Below are 15,706 nucleotides of genomic sequence, written 5' to 3'. Positions count from 1 at the left end.
GCCACCAGCACACCCACCTCTAAGGCAGTGGTGGCTCTTACCTGAGGGCAGAATGGGCTGCACCCACCTGAAAGTATTTGTCAGCCATTTTACCTCTTCTGTAACCATTTCTCTGACTGGCTGCCTGTCTGTGCCTCTCCCCAGACTGCAGACTGGCCCCAGGGTTTACATAGGGTGTGCTACAGTACCAGAATGTTGCAAACACCAATAGGAATACACAGAGTTGTTCAAATTTGAATATTAATAAGGCAGGAGCCAATTACAAGGCTTGCCTGTGTTTCACAAGGTGGGTGAAGCTTAAAGCACCCTGACCACCAATCAGAAGGCATCATGCAGATTGTCTCCTCAGGCAGCCGATCAGAGTGCCCAGAGGGTTTAAAAACAAAGCAAAACTTCTTGTATTCTATTCAGTAATATTTTGCAGTTTGTTTGTTTGTACATTTGTCCCAAGGGGGATCCTGTAGAGACTATGGGGGAGGAGTCAAGAGGAAAAGGGAGGAAAAGGGAAGGAGAAAATTGAGTTGTTGTTGTTGAAGAAACCTTTAGTTAAATCTACCTAAGATTTCCTTGTGTGTATGAGGGAAGCAGCTATAAAACACTACTCAGAAAAATCAAATCACAATTTTAGTTAGAGAGCAGGCAGGCTGACTGGTTGTTGGTAAGTCTGATCTTTTGCTGATTTCTTTGTTTGTGTTTGTTCAGAGGGGAGGAATGTAACCTCTGCTTTATTTTCCGTGATCTTTCTGATCTGTATGCAAAGCATTATGGCCCATTCCCAGAATGACATGCCATAAAACATTGGAAGGAACAGCAAACTGTAAGACTGGATTAATTAGATTAGAAACTGGCATAAGAAGCCAGAAAGTTCTTTTAGGGCATATGCATGGATTTCTGAGCCCAAACTGCTTTTCAAATGATTGCAGAAGTGGCTTTCCATGTGGGTGTGGTATATGTCGAGAAGGAATGGCTTTGGTTGGAAGGGACATAATTTTCAAAACCCATTTGCTATGCACAGAGCTAAGCAGGTTTTTTTTCTTGATTGTGGCTAGTATCTGTAACATTAATATGCCCACTGGTGGTTATGGTTCATTTGGCAAGGATCAAGGAAGTGATCTCTATTAAAACATTTGTTGCTGGGCTACCTGGTGGGCAGAGAGTGGCACCCAGACGTTCAGGAGGCATGGAGTAGGGAGTGGGTGTCTCCATGCACCTTTGCTTCATAAGAACACAAGAAAAGCCCTGCTGGATTAGGCACGTGGCCCATCTAGTCTGGCATCCTGTTTCACACAGTGGCCCACCAGATGCCTCTGGGAAGCCCATGAGCAAGAACTGAGGGCATGCCCTCTATCCTACTGCTACTCCTCTGCAACTGGTATTTAGAGGCATCTTGCCTCTGAGGCTGGAGGTGGCCTGTAGCCCTCAGAGTAGTAGTCACTGATAGACCTGTCCTCCATGAATGTATCTAAACTCCTCTTAAAGCCATCCAGGCTGTTGGCTGTCACCACATCTTGTGGCAGAAAATTTCATAGGTTGATTATGCATTGTGTGAAAAAGTACTTCCTTTTGTCGGTCCTAAATTTCTTGGCAATCAGTTTCATGGGATGACCCCTGGTTCTGGTGTTATGAGAGAGGGACAAAAATTCTCTCCACCAACTTTCTCCACACCATGTATGATTTTATAGACCTCTACCATGTCTCCTCTCAGTCATCTTTTTTCTAAACTAAAAAGCCCAAGGTGTTGTAGCCTTGCCTCATAAGGAAGGTGCTCTAGGCTCCTGATCATCTTGGTTGCCCTCTTCATTCATTCATTCTTTCATTCATTCGAGTTATATAACATCCTCCCTAAAGTGGCTCAGGGTGGTTTACACTAAAATAAAAAATACATAAACAATTACAATCAGGAACCAATTTAAAACAGATTAAAATTACAATTAAAACTAGATAACTTCTGCACATTTTCCAGTTCTACAATGTCCTCTTAAGATACAGTGACCAAAACTGCACGCAGCATGCCAAATGTGGCCACACCATAGTTTTGTAAAATGGCTTTATAATATTAGCAGTTTTATTTTCAAACCCTTTCCTAATGATCCCTAGCATGGAATTGGCCTTTTTCACAGCTGCCACACATTGAGTCGACACTTTCAATGAGCTGTCTACCATGACCCCAGATCCCTCTCCTGGTCAGTCAGTGACAGCTCAGACCCCATCAGCATATATGTGAAGTTGCCCCCCTCCCCCAATATGCTTCACTTTATACTTGTTAACATTGAGCCGCATTTACCATTTTGTTGCCCACTCCCCCAGTTTGGAAAAATCCTTTTGGAGCTCCTTGCAATCTCTTTGGATTTCACTACCCTAAATATTTTGATGTCAATTGCAAATTTGGTTACCTTGCTGCTTACCCTGACTTCTGGATCATTTATGAGCAAGTTAAAGAGCACTGGTCCCAGTAAAGATCCCTGGAGGACCCCACTTCTTACTTCCCTCCATTAGAGAACTGCCCATTTATTCCCACTCTCTGTTTCCTCTCCTTCAACCAGTTACCAATCCACACATGAACCTGTCCCCTTATCCCCTGACTGCTAAGTTTTCTCAAGAGTCTTTGATGAGGAACTTTGTCAAAAGCTTTTTGAAGGACCGGGTATATTTTGTCAACTGCATCACCGTTAGCCACACCTTCATTCCCATGGTGTCCTCGAAGTTACAAGAGATGGTTCATAGCAGCCGCAAGCATTATTGAAAAACCTGTGATTTTTCCATTATTTATGCATATATGTTTTTAGATAGGCTGGCAGAGCTGCCCTTGTAACTTCAGAATGCACTTGTTCTCCACTTTTGTAGCTGGTCTCTACCTGTGGCTTATATAGATATCTTTACTTTTACATGTATAGCCTGTGCTTCCTTCAAGAAGCCCAGAGTAGTGCACACAGTTACATTTATCTTCCCAACAGCCCTATGAGGAAGGTTATGCAGAGAGAGAAGTGACTGTCCCAGAGTCACCCAGTGAGTTTAATGGCTGAATGGGGATTTGAACTTGGATTTCCCCAGTCTAGTCCAGCACACTAACCACTGTACCACACTGCCTAAGAGTTCTTTCTTGTTACGCATTATTAGTAGTATTCATTTTAGAAATAATCAGGCAGACAGAGCTGCCCTGGTGACTTCAGAATGCATTTACTCTCTACAGAACCAGCCTTTTGCAGCTGCTCTGTGCTTTACTTGTGGCTTGTGTAGTTCCTTTCCTGTGTGTGTGCTCATGATTGATCCTACTGTGTTAGATACAGATCTACACACTACTGTAGTCCTGTTAAGCACTATAAAGCAACTGATGTTTTCCATATTTCTCTGTAACTCTGCTGATGAGCAATTGAGGTAGGTGTGTGTGTGTGTGTGTGTGTGTGTTGATCCTACTCATTAGCTACAAATCTGCACTTTGCTAGTTATTGCTAAAGCTCCTGCCCAGTCTTGGTTCCACCTATACAGCTGCCCACAACTGACTCCACCCAATGCCTGCCCTGCTTAGTGCCCCCTGCCCCAGGTCCCAGGAACCACGAGCCACCACTGCTCTAAGGTCAACCCTGTCTAGGGTATTGGATTCTCTAATTAAACACTAATGTGTCTGGGTCTGTCTCTGTAGCTAGCACGTTATAGCACATCAGCCTTGAGGAGCAAGCCATGAAACGGTGGAGGTGAGGCAGACACAGCTGAGAAGGTGAGCAAGCCTTTCTAAACATCTAGCCTTTCCCCTTCAAACAAACTAACAGGAAGAGGGGAGTTTTGCAGGGGCTGTTTCTCTTTAAGGGGTAGGTCTTAGTCTCTCTCTCTCTCTCTCTGTGCGTGTTACTTGTTAAGGTTACTTGTTAGGGTTAAGATATCACAGGGCTAGGAGTTCTTAAGAGTTCTTACCTAACTCCAGTGTTTACTTAGTGGCTGCCTGGAGGGGGTGGAGTCAGCTAGGGCTGGGAGAGGCCCCACATTCCTTTCCTTTGACTCACATCCTGTGTGACAGTTGGAAGGCTACTCTACATATGAGGTGAAGGCCCGAGAGCATAGCAAACAGAGAATAGTGAACAGGGATAGCAAACAGGACGTAGGAGTTTTGCAGGAGTTTAGTGGGAAGTGTGCGGGGGAGCCTGGAACAAGCCCCTGCGATCACAAGGAGCCTGGTGGAGAAGAGAACGTAAGTACATATCCCTCCCTCGTATCCCTCATATTCTTGGGAAAGGCTGTTTGGACAGTTAAATAGTTGACCATTACAGCTGAGACCTATCCTAATAAACTATCTAATAAATGGACAATAAGCTCCCTAAATACTGTAAACAGCCAACAAAAACAGTATGAAGATAGAAGGTCAGCAGGGGAAGGGGCACTTCCCAGTGTATTGCACAGAGTGCCACATGTATGACTATTTGCCCCATGGGCAGAAGTCATGGGTGCGTGCTCGGTGCAAGGAGCTCCTGGCTCTCAGGGAACAAATCTGTTCCCTTGAGACCAAGGTGGCGGATCTGGAGAAGCTCAGAGAGACAGAGAGGCATGTGGACGAGACCTTCAGGGATGTGATAGAGGCATCCCACTCCAGGGCTGGTAGCTCCTCTGCTGTCAGGGAGAACAAAGGTCTTGGGCAAGGAGAACATCGGTCTGAGGAAGAGGGAAATGCTCCTTTAGAAGGGATCCCTTCCGTGGATGATGAGCCCATATCCTCTCGCACAGGGGATACTCCTTTGGGGCGTGGGGGCCTCCTGGTAGTTGATGATTCAATCATTAGAGGGATAGAGAGATGGGTTTGTGACCTGTGTGTTAACCGCTCAGTGACTTGCCTGCCTGGTGTGAAGGTTGCGGACATTACGCAGCGTCTAGACAGGCTCCTAGGCAGTGCTGGGGAAGAGACAGCTGTCGTGGTGCACGTCGGCACCAACGATGTGGGGAAATGCAGTCGGGAAGTCCTGGAAGCCAAATTTAGGCTGATAGGTAGCATTTTGAAGTCCAGGACCCCCAAGGTAGCATTCTCAGAAATGCTACCTGTTCCATGTGCAAGTACAGTGAGACAGGCAGAGCTGAGGGGTTTCAATGCGTGGATGAGACTTTGGTGCCGGGAGGAGGGGTTTAGATTTGTTAGGCACTGGGACACATTTTGGGGCAAGCAAGGCCTGTACAAAAGGGATGGGCTGCACTTGAACCAAGATGGAACCAGACTGCTGGCGCTTAAAATCAAAAAGGTTGCAGAGCAGCTTTTAAAATGACACCTGGGGAACAGCCGATGGGAGCTGGGCAGTATCCCGCTTGGCAAAAGCCATCCTTTAAAGTGTGAGGCTGCAAAGAATTCAGATCAAACAGAAGGGGACAGAGAAGAACCGCACAAAGAGCAGATGGGAGCCTGTGCCAGCAGGTCAAAGAGTCAAAAGAATAGCATACATCAGGGGAGAGATTCAGCATATAGGTGCTTATATGCCTATGCCAGAAGCCTCCGAGCCAAGATGGGTGAGCTGGAGTGCTTGGTTGCTAACGCAGAAATAGATATAGTGGGCATAACAGAAACATGGTGGAACAGTGAGAACCAGTGGGACACTGTTATCCCTGGGTATAAACTCTATAGAAATGACAGGGAGGGGCGCCTTGGTGGAGGGGTAGCACTGTATGTTAAAGAAGGGATAGAATCTAACAAGCTAGAAAACCTAGGTGGACTGGAGTCCTTCACAGAAACCCTGTGGGTGACTATACAAGGCCGGAAAGGGAACGTGCTACTGGGGACATGCTATTGCCCTCCGGATCATAATGCCGACAGTGACTGGGAGTTGCAGGAGGAAATCAGGGAGGCGTCAAGGAGAGGCAGGGCTGTAATTATGGGTGATTTCAATTACCCACACATAGACTGGGTAAATTCACATTCAAGTTAGGACAAAGAGGTCAAATTTCTAACTACGCTAAATGACTGTGCCCTAGAACAGTTGGTCATGGAACCAACCAGAGAGAAGATGACCTTGGATCTAATTCTGAGTGACACCCAGGACCTGGTGCGTGACGTCGGTGTCATCGACCCTTTAGGGAACAGTGACCACAGTGCCATCAAATTCAGCATAGTCTAACACAGACATTTTGAATTTCAGAAGAGGAAACTTCTCCAAAATGAGGAGTATGTTCAAAAGAAAGCTGAGGGGGGAAATCAGGAGAGTCACTTCGCTCCAGAGTGCATGGAGTTTACTCAAAACCACAATACTAGAAGCTCAGTTAGATTGTATACCCAAAAGGAGGAAAGGTACCACTAAGCCCAGGAGGATGCCAGCATGGCTAACGGGTACTGCCAAGGAAGCCATAAAAGGGAAGAAGACTTCCTTCTGAAATTGGAAGGCCTGTCCAAACAAAGAGAACAGAAAGGAACACAAACTCTGGCAAAAGAAATGCAAGGTGACAATAAGGGAGGCAAAAAGAGAGTTTGAGGAACATTTAGCCAAAAGTATCAAGGGGAATAACAAAAACTTCTGTAAGTACATCAGAAGCAGGAAACCTGCCAGGGAGGCAGTTGGACCATTAGACAATGAGGGAGTGAAAGGGATTATTAAGGAGGATATGGAGGTTGCAGAGAAGCTGAATGAGTTCTTTGCATCTGTCTTCACGGCAGAGGATACTGAGCATATACCTGTTCCTGAACCAGGCTTTTTAGGGATGGAGGCTAGAGAGCTGAGTCAGATAGAAGTGACAAGGGATGATGTTCTAAACTGTCTGGAAAAACTGAAAACTAACAAATCACCAGGGCCGGATGGCATCCATCCAAGAGTCTTCAAAGAACTCAAATGTGAAATTGCCGACCTCCTTGCTAAAATATTTAACTTATCCCTGAAATCGGGCTCTGTACCAGAGGATTGGAGAGTAGCAAATGTAACACCGATTTTCAAGAAGGGATCCAGGGGCGATCTGGGAAATTACAGGCCGGTTAGCCTAACGTCCGTTCCAGGCAAATTGATGGAAAGCATCCTCAAGGATAAAACTGTAAAGCACCTAGAAGAACAGGCCCTGCTGGGAGTGAGCCAGCATGGCTTCCGCAAAGGTAAATCTTGCCTCACCAACCTTTTGGACTTCTTTGAGAGTGTCAACGAGTGTGTGGATCAAGGTGATCCAGTTGACATAGTCTACCTGGATTTCCAAAAAGCTTTTGACAAAGTTCCTCACCAAAGACTCCTGAGGAAACTTAACAGTCATGGTATAAGGGGACAAGTACATGTGTGGATTGCTAACTGGTTGAAAGACAGGAAACAGAGGGTAGGTATAAATGGAGAGTTTTCACAATGGAGGGAAGTAAGAAGTGGGGTCCCCCAGGGATCTGTACTGGGACCGGTGCTTTTTAATGTATTCATAAATGATCTAGAAGCAGGGGTAAGCAGCGATGTGGCCAAATTTGCAGATGATACCAAACTCTTCCGGGTAGTGAAATCCAAAACGGATTGTGAGCAGCTCCAAAAGGATATCTCCAAACTGGGGGAGTGGGCGACAAAATGGCAAATGCGGTTCAGTGTTAGCAAGTGTAAAGTGATGCACATTGGGATGAAAAACCCCAACTTCATGTATATGCTGATGGGATCTGAGCTGTCGGTGACAGACCAGGAGAGGGATCTTGGGGTTGTGGTGGACAGCTCGTTGAAAGTGTCGACTCAATGTGCGGCAGCTGTTAAAAAGGCTAATTCAATGCCAGGGATCATTAGAAAGGGGATTGAAAATAAAACGGCTAACATTATAATGCCCTTATACAAAACTATGGTGCGACCACACTTGGAATACTGCGTACAATTCTGGTCACCACATCTTAAAAAGGACATTGTTGAACTGGAAAAGGTACAGAAGAGGGCAACCAAGATGATCAGGGGCCTAGAGCACCTTTCTTATGAGGCAAGACTACAACACGTGGGGCTTTTTAGTTTAGAAAAAAGATGACTGCGGGGAGACATGATAGAGGTCTATAAAATCATGCATGGTGTGGAGAAAGTGGAGAGAGAGAAATTATTTTCCCTCTCACACAACACTAGAACCAGGGATCACTCCATGAAATTGATTGCCAGGAGGTCTAGGACCAACAAACTGAAGTACTTTTTCATACAAGGCGTGATCCACTTGTGGAACTCTCTGCCACAGGATGTGGTGACAGCCAACAACCTGGATGGCTTTAAGAGGGGTTTGGATGACTTCATGGAGGAGAGGTGAATGTCTACTAGTTGGAGGGCTGTGGGCCACCTCCAGCCTCAAAGGCAGGATGCCTCTGAGTACCAGTTGCAGGGGAGTAATGGCATGTGAGAGGGCATGCCATCAACTCCTGTCTGTGGCTTCCTGCGGCATCTGGTGGGCCACTGTGCGAAACAGGATGCTGGACTAGATTGGCCTTGGGCCTGCCCCAGCAGGGCTGTTCTTATGTTATGTTCTTATGAGGCAGCCAGTTTTATCTCACTTCTGCTCACGTAAGCATCCTAACTCTATAATCCTTCCCATCTTCTTGCTTCCCTAAATGATCATGCTGTTCTTATCTTTGATCTGCTCATATGACTTTTTACTAAAATACTAATAGAAATGTAGTACTATATCGGGCAGCAATGAGTGGGAGAGGCAGCAATGGTAAACCCCTCCTGTATTTTGCCAAAGAAAACCATAGGGCTCTGTGGGCGCCAGGAGTCGAAATCGACTTGATGGCACACTTTACCTTTACCTTACCCAATGCTCTTGCACAGGAGATGCGAAGCTCAGTTTCTCAACTGAGAAGCCTTTAGGGTGGAAAACGTTAAGTAGGGACTTTTGCAACATCTGCATAATTTTCAGGTGGTAATGCTCCACCTGAAAGAAGAAAGAAAGTCAAGAAAGATAAAGACATCAGGAAGGCACTTAATAGGGAATTTCAGAAAGCTGTTAGAAGAGACAAGGAACAGTACTACAATGACATCTGTAAAGACCTTGAGGATGGAAATAGACATGGAAAAACAAGGCAAGTTTTCCAAAAGATCTTTGAACTCAGAGGGAAGTTCCAACCTCGAATTGGTATGTTAAGGGATGCCAAAGGACAGATAGTAACTGATCCAGAGAAGATCAAACAGAGATGGAAGGAGAATACTGAAAATCTGTACAGCGGGGACATCAACATCCAAGATAATCTAGAACAGGCTTCCCCAAACTGCGGCCCTCCAGATGTGGCTGAACTACAACTCCCAGCATACCCACCCACAATAAATGATGGCTAAGGATGCTGGGAGTTGTAGTTCAGCAACATCTGGAGGGCCACAGTTTGGGGAAGCCTGATCTAGAAGATATTCCCTACTTGCAAGAACCTCTAGCACGGGAAGATAATGTTAGATCAGCACTCCAGTCATTGCCAAGTTGGAAGGCTACAGGAATTGATGGAATAGCTCCAGAAATAAGGCAGGCAACAGAAGAAGAAGTCAAGGCTCTAACCAAACTATGCCAGCAAATTGGGAGAATGACACAGTGGCCAACAGATTGGAAGAGGTCAGGCTACATACCCAGACTAAAGAAAGGAGACTTAACAGATTGTGCAAACCATCACACAATATCCTTAATTTCACATGTTAGCAAAATAATGCTCAGAATCATCCAATGTAGATTAGAGCCCTACGTGGAAAGGGAAATGCTGGATGTTCAAGCTGGTTTCAGAAAAGGCTGAGGACCAAGAGACATCATTGCTGAGGCACTCTGGATAATTGAGAAAACCAAAGAATACCAGAAAGAAGTCAATGAGGCGGGTCTTACGATCTTTGAGACCCGCTTTTTCCAAATCTGCGGGGAGAGTGGGCTAAGCCAGCTCTCGCTGCAGACGATCGGGCAGGGAGCGCTGGATGGCCAGATCGGCTGCCCACATGATTGCTGGCTCTGTGATGGAGCCAGCGGGGGCTTGGGGGAGCAGGGGCCAATCTGCCCCCCACAAGCTCCAACATGCCCTGCGCGAGCACACAGGGCATGCTGGCGAGACCGCCGGAGCTGGGAGGCGGCTTTTCGCCTCCCCTTCGGTGGTCTCCTCGTGAATAGCCGTGGCGTGGAGCTGTGCCGCAGCTACTCATGATCCAATAGCCCGGGTTTGCTGAGCGCTCACTCCACAAACCCAGGCTAAGGGGAGGGCTGCTTGAGCGGGTTAGCCGCTCAAGAACCACCAGGCTTACAGCCGAGCCTGGTGGTTCTTACAATTAGCAAAAATCGGGCTAGGCTCTCCTAGCCCGATTTTTGCTAATCGTGTGAATAGCCCCAATATGTGCTTTATTGACTACAGAAAAGCCTTCGATTGTGTTGACCATGTCAAGTTGTGAAATATCCTTAGGAAATGGGCATCCCAGAACATCTCATTGTTCTCATGAGAACCTATACACAGGACAGGAAGCCACAGTGCAGATGGAACATGGTGAAACAGACTGGTTCCAGATCGGCAAAGGAGTAAGACAAGGCTGTATACTTTCTCCTTCTTTATTCAATTTATATGTTGGACATATACTGAGACAAGCTGGATTTGAAGAAGATGAGCGTGGTTTTAAAGATGGAGGAAGAAACATCAATAACCTGCGCTACACTGATGATACCACTCTGATAGCTGAGGATGCAGATGATCTGCAAGCTCTAGTAATGAAAGTCAAGGAGCACAGTGAAAAAATGGGACTACAACTAAATATAAAGAAGACTAAACTAATGACAACGGGTACAGCAACCAGCCTCAGAATTGACAATGAAGATATTGAAGTGGTGGATAGCTTCTGCCTTTTAGGATCGACTGTCAACAGTAAAGGATCCAGCAGTCAAGAAATATGCCACAGACTAGCACTTGGTAGGGTAGCAACGAAAACCTTGGAAAGGATATTTAGATGCCGTGACGTGTCTACACCTACAAAGATTAGAATCATTTGGATAATGGTTTTCCCCGTGACACTCTCTGGATGTGAAAGCTGGACTTTGAAGAAGCAAGGTAGAAAAAGCATTCACGCTTTTGAACTTGGGTGCTGTAGAAGACTTTTAAGGATACCATGGACAGCCAGGAAAACAAACAAATGGATCATAGAACAAATCAATCCAGAATTTTCACTTGAGGCACAAATGACCAGGGTCAAACTATCATACTTTGGACACATTATGCGAAGATCCAGCTCCCTTAAGAAGTCCATAATGCTGGGAAAAGTTGAAAGAAAGAGAAGAAGAGGATGACCAGCAGCAAGGTGGATTGACTCAATTATGACAGCAATGAATGTACCACTGCGAGACCTTAAAGCCCAAGTTGAGGACAGATCATCCTGGAGAGAATCTATCTATGTGGTCGCTAAGAGTCGATACCGATTTGACTGCACTTAATCAATCATTCAATGCTCCATACAACTAGGGCTATCATATTTTCAACTTGAAAAATTAGGACAGTCTTACCGCCTTTTTTGGCAAGGGTGGTGGTGGTGGTATAAATTAAAAAGTGTGGAGGCCAGGTCTACCAACTGACCTGAATAGAGCAACCACAGTGGCATTGGTAGACCTTGCCACTGGAGTGATGGTAACCATGTCTACCAACTGACTTGGCTGGGGGAGCAGTAGTGGTAGACCTGGTCTCAGGAGTGCTTGATGATCAGGTCTGCCAGGGCCTCCTACACACAACCAATAGACCTGGTCTCCTGAGCCGGGGTAGCCCTGGTTGTTGTCTTTATATATTGGTGTCATGGCTCAGACTTCTGACTCAGAGAGTCAGAGGAGGAACAAGAGGATTTGCCTGCAAGTGAGGGCTCAGAGGCACAGCAACAGGATTTGGCAGGGAGACCAGACTCTGGAGCTGAGGAATCGGAACAGGTGTCAGACATGAATCCTGATCAGCAGGAGGCTGATCAGCAGGAGGCTGGGATTTCACCTGTCTTGAGAAGACGTCTCAAGAGGAAAGCTCAGTGGGAGACACGCAGGTGCAGGAGATCACAGAGGAAGCAGAAGTGCTGACTCAGGGAAGCCTGATTGGCTGCTGGTTCTCTTGAGCCATATATCAAACACTGTGATTTTTACCGATGCTGTTAGCAACATTCACTGACCGCGGATCGTGCTCTATTTTGAATGCTTAACTTTTCCAAGTTCCAGTTTGCCCTTGTTCTGTTCTTTCCTGCTCTGTGCTCGTGTTCTGTTAATTCTTTGCTCTGGTATCCTTTGTTCTTTTTCATTCCTTGCTCTGTTGTTTTCTTTTCAGTTATTACTCAGTTATTGTTAGAGGGGGGTACCTAGTTCACTTCAGGGGGACTTGATTCATTTACTATTTTCTTTGTGAGCCTTTTTGTTTTCCTTCGTGCAGCTTCACTGCTACTTTCTGTTAACTCACAGGGGGAGTGCCAAAGGGGGTTATAAATCCTGTTGGGTTAGCTGAGCTAACAGATTTATGACAATTGGACTGGTAGCCCTGGCTTCCAGGAAGGGTAGACTTCAATACTGGCTCAAAGAGGGCCAATTCTGCCAGACAGCTTGCATGTGGGACTGGGGGTAGGCATAGGCAAATACTAGCCAGGTTGAAATGAAGATGTAAGTAGCGCTATGTTATGTACAGCAGTTAAACTTTGAAATAACACATACTTGCTGATGTAGCTCACTGGCAGAGCTTTGCTATTTGTTAGGTCCCATAGTTCATATCTGTTTCATGTGTCTGTTTTTTTAAAGCCAACATTTTTTTAAACCCCCAATTTTTACTTAATTTGTATGATGTGAAAACAACCCATAGCACACACTTGCCACATAGATTTGGAAGAAGCAAGATGCTCTTTGAGTAACGTACAGGCTGACTTTGTGGAGGTCATGTGACTGTGAAAATGTGGTCAAGCTTCTTCGACTTTCAGGGAAAGCTGATTTGGAGTAGAACTCTGGGATTGTTTCTTTTCCAGCTCGTCCCAAATGTGTTCTTCAACATTTTAATCAAAAGTCTTCTAATTCCATGTACTTAACTTGATGTGAAAAATAGCTCCAGAACTAATCCAGAAATCAGGGTTTCCTTTTCTGTAAATGTCTCCCTTAGTGCTGGCCTTGGATAATGTTGCACTGGAGGCAAAATATCTACAGGATGTCCTGCTTGCCCTGCATCTGGGCTCATTTATTTATTTTTTTTAAACGACACCTCTTGTAAATGGTGCTCTCCCTCCAGAATCTGCTGTCTGCAGCAACTGCTTCACATTGCTTCATAGCAAGGCTGGGCCTGGTTCCGTTCTCCCCATATACCATACCAAGCCTGCCTATTCTGCAGATTTGGTGAGGGATCTTATTCACTCCTGCCCTTTATTTATAGCCCACTGAAGTCTGCTTGATGCTAATTAATGAGCAGCTGATGTAGGGGAAAGCTTGGCCTGAAGCAGGGGCTGAACTTAATGACATCCTGTTCCACCCCTGCTCTATGATCTAAGATTATACTGAATTAATCACAGTTTTCCTGCTGCCAATACTAGGCTAAATATGTCTGATCCTTCTAAGCAGACACATCTGGTGCCATAGCTGTCTCTCTTGCAGGCAGCTGGATACCAGCACGTCTACCCTAAAACACACCAACTGATGTAATTGTCATGGTGTCTCCAAGGGAGACTGGGAATTGCAATTTTCTCAGAATGCTGAGGAGAATCCTCATCCTAATTTCACCAAGTTCCGGGGATTCCTTGGGGAAAAGTCATGGCAGTTAAACTACTTTATTTTCATGTAGATATGCAACCATTCTGAGCTTCAGAAAATGGAAGAGGGAACCCAAGGGGATGGAATTCCCTTGCTGAACACATAAGCATGATGCCACCCAGAAGGACTTGCTGTGGGAGAGCTGTGGCCAAGTAGGGTGGTGCAGGAGTCTGCCAACTAAAGCAGCCTTGTGAGCTTATCTGGTGCTGCAGTGGAGCCTTTTGGGTGGTATTCTGACTTCACCCAGAAGAGCATGCCTTTTGTATGTATATCTTAAGAGGCATGATTTCCGTCTCTTCTACGAGCAGCTGCAGCAACAGCAGCAGGAGTTTGGAATGTTGTCTTACTACTTCAGCTCTGGCTTGCTGAGCTAAAGAGGGGAAGTGAGGTGATAATTGCCTTGTAATGCAGCATTTAGCATTTGTCTGGTAGGTGATAAATGCAGCATTCTGAGAAGATTAGCACGTGGAACATACAGGCCTAGTGAAGGAAGGCTTTGCAATAAACATGAAAGTTGGGGATATCCACTTGACTGCTGGGTAGTGACTGTTCACCTCATGTATGAGTTGGGTTGTTCCAATGTGGTGGAGAAATCAAATTGAATCACAACCAAGTGCATGCTTTTTCCTCACCGTGTTGCTGTCAAAGTCAATTGAAGTGGCATCCTTTCTCAAACTGGCTTCTTTTCTTAAGCAGCAATGTTTATATTGAAAAGCCTCTTGACGTATCCAAGGGAATCCAAGGTTGTTGTCTGATCAGATTGCTTACTTCAAAAAAAATTATCTGCTTTACTGACTTCAGTGGCTTTTTGAAAGGCTGGATTAGATGCTTCCATTTGGTGACTGTAGTTATTCTTTCATGCAGTTGTCCTAACTATTGGTTCTTATGAAAATAATCTTGCCGCACCTTAAAGACTTACAAACGTAGGGTCAAACTACACATCGTGTTTTGCATGACATTGTCAGCTTGGCTAGGCACAGGTTTCCCCTCTGCTCAGTAATCATCCTGCATGATCTACCTCCTTCCACACTGTTGACTGAACAGGCCTGACTGTTACTGCCTTTCCTCCCTCAGGGTCTTTGAGATTGCAGGCTTGGACATCTCCTGGTCTCTATAGTTCCTTGGGGGCCTAATTCAGAAATATACCAATGGCCACAAAAAACAACTCTATGTCGCATTTATTGACCTTACATAAGCTTTTGATTTGATGGACACTTCCAGACTTTGGGAGAAACTTGTGAAGATGGATATTAGTGACTCCTTAAGTTACTAACTGAATTACATTCTGATATTAAGGACCATTAGTGGGCCAACAAGGGTCTTTATCTGACCCCATTCCATTGGAGAGAGGTTAAACAGGGTTGCCTATTGGCTCTCTTTTTATTTAACCTTTATATCAATGACATAGTATTGGCTATGGAATCACATTTTTTTCCCTCTCTTTCACTTAATGGGCGTAAAATTTCAATTTTAATGTATGCCAACGATATGGCACTTATTTCTTATGCTGAGATTGGCCTTAGAAGAATGCTGGCTAGACTGGCTGATTATTGTGAAAGGGAGAAACTGAGGATTAATTATGACAAAACAAAGATAGTAGTAGTTTTTGGCAGTAGCAACACCAATCACAGGTAGTCAAGAGACAGAGCAATGCCCGCCTTTAAATATTTGGGTGTTTCCTTCCATAAATATCTCATTTGCAAGGCACATCTCAATGCTGTTCTAGTAAATCAATCTTTATTACGGTCATGGACCAGCATAAAATATAGGTTACATGTTAAAAGAGAGAGTAGCTAAAAGTACCCAGGATAGAATATCTAAAACCAAAATGATAGTTGCAATTAAAACCTTTCTGTTACATTTTAAAAGCCAGGATATATAATGACTAATATACAATTACTATTATTTGCTAGCAACAGAATGTATCCCTAAAAGATCATAAAAGAAAGAGTAGCTAAAAGTATCCAGGATGATACAATATCTAAAACCAAAATGGCAGTTGCTATTAAAATCTGTCTGTTACATTTTAAGACCAGGATACATTTAAGAGCCAGGAACATAATGTATTTGA

At 45.0% G+C, this 15,706-nt stretch overlaps 1 long non-coding RNA gene across 1 annotated transcript in view; it reads left to right on the top strand.

Annotated features, from left to right (window-relative positions):
• Nucleotides 1-493: 493 nt before the first annotated feature.
• LOC128347803 (uncharacterized) overlaps nucleotides 494-15,706 on the top strand; it is a 66,827-nt gene continuing 51,614 nt past the window's right edge. Inside the window, exon 1 of the long non-coding RNA XR_008317729.1 lies at nucleotides 494-658. This is a non-coding gene — a long non-coding RNA (uncharacterized LOC128347803). The remainder of the gene's footprint in view (nucleotides 659-15,706) is intronic.

Source organism: Hemicordylus capensis, chromosome 1, assembly GCF_027244095.1.
Source record: "Hemicordylus capensis ecotype Gifberg chromosome 1, rHemCap1.1.pri, whole genome shotgun sequence".
Classification (NCBI taxonomy): Eukaryota; Metazoa; Chordata; class Lepidosauria; order Squamata; family Cordylidae; genus Hemicordylus; species Hemicordylus capensis.
Note: the sequence above shows the minus strand (reverse complement) of the source record. Positions and strands in the feature narration are given on the sequence as shown.